The sequence below is a fragment of the Myotis yumanensis genome, unplaced genomic scaffold, assembly GCF_028538775.1.
Source record: "Myotis yumanensis isolate MYYU_CA2020_CCGP unplaced genomic scaffold, mMyoYum1.0.hap1 SCAF_13, whole genome shotgun sequence".
NCBI lineage: Eukaryota > Metazoa > Chordata > Mammalia > Chiroptera > Vespertilionidae > Myotis > Myotis yumanensis.
Genome location: NW_027223764.1, coordinates 49,274,750 through 49,276,199, shown reverse-complemented (window position 1 = coordinate 49,276,199; position 1,450 = coordinate 49,274,750). Strand labels below are relative to the sequence as shown.

At 45.5% G+C, this 1,450-nt stretch overlaps 1 pseudogene; it reads left to right on the top strand.

The window, feature by feature from the left end:
• Positions 1-255: 255 nt before the first annotated feature.
• On the top strand, positions 256-1,042 carry LOC139021586 (peptidyl-prolyl cis-trans isomerase A-like; annotated as a pseudogene).
• Positions 1,043-1,450: the final 408 nt, after the last annotated feature.

Genomic DNA, 1,450 nt, shown 5'->3' with positions numbered 1-1,450 from the left:
GCCTCCTGCACACTCCCTACTGGGGTTGTGCCTGCAACGAAGGTACATGCCCTTGACCGGAATCGAACCTGGGACCCTGGAGTCTGCAGGCTGACGCTCTATCCACTGAGCCAAACCGGTTAGGGCATATAGTGGCTCTGATTGGCTGGTGGACATGGCTTGGGCGTAGCAGAGGTGCGGTCAATTTGCATGTTTCTCTTTTATTAGATTAGATATTAGGCTTTGCAGACACAGCCGCCCCGAAGCTGCTCCTCAGCCATGGTGAACCCCACCGTGTTCTCTGACATCGATGGTGATCCCTTGGGCCGCATCTCCTTCCAGCTGTTTGCAGACAAAGTTCCAAAGACAGCAGAAAACTTCGGTGCTCTGAGCACTGGGGAAAAAGGATTTGGTTATAAAGGTTCCTGCTTTCACACAATTATTCCGGGATTTATGTGCCAGGGTGGTGACTTCACATGCCATCATGGCACAGGTGGTGAGTCCATCTAAGGCAGTGGTTCTCAACCGTCCTAATGCCGCGACCCTTTAGTACAGTTCCTCATGTTGTGGTGACCCCCAACCATAAAATTATTTTCGTTGCTACTTCATAACTGTAATTTTGCTACTGTTATGAATCGTAATGTAAATATCTGATATGCAGGATGTATTTTCATTGTTACAAATTGAACATAATTAAAGCATAGTGATTCATCACAAAAACAATATGTAATTATATATGTGTTTTCCGATGGTCATTCGACTCCCAAAGGGGTCGCGACCCACAGGTTGAGAACCGCTGATCTAAGGGGAGAAATTTGAGGATGAGAACTTTGTCCTGAAACATACAGGTCCTGGCATCTTGTCCATGGCCAATGCTGGACCTAACACAAATGGTCCCCAGTTTCTCATCCGCACTGCCAAGCCTGAGTGGTTGGATGGCAAGCATGTGGTCTTCGGCCAGGTGACAGAAGGCATGCATATTGTGACAGCCATGGAGCGTTTTGGGTCCAGGAATGGCAAGACCAGCAAGAAGATCACCGTTGCTGACTGTGCACAACTCTAATAAATTTGACGTGTTTTATCTTAACCACCAGACCATTCCTTTTGTAGCTCAGGGGAGCACCCCTTTACCCCGATTTGCTTGGAATATTCTATAATCTTTGTGCTCTTGCCAGTTTATTGGTTTCCATAATTTCCTTACCCCTTCCCAGTCTAACTGGATTGCAGAGTTAAGTTTATGATTAAGAAATAAAAACTAAACAGTAAAAAAAAAAAGAAATATTAAACATGCTCTATTAACCATGGTTGTTTTGTTCTGATGAAAGAATGCACATTCTAACCCAGCTGGGAGTTGTACGCCCCCAGGACCTGGAAGTCAACCTTGGAATGCGGTCTATTATCCTATTATCATGGAAAGATTAACCACCCTATTGCTTAAACAATGGCCTCCCGCCCACATTGCCTGTAACCT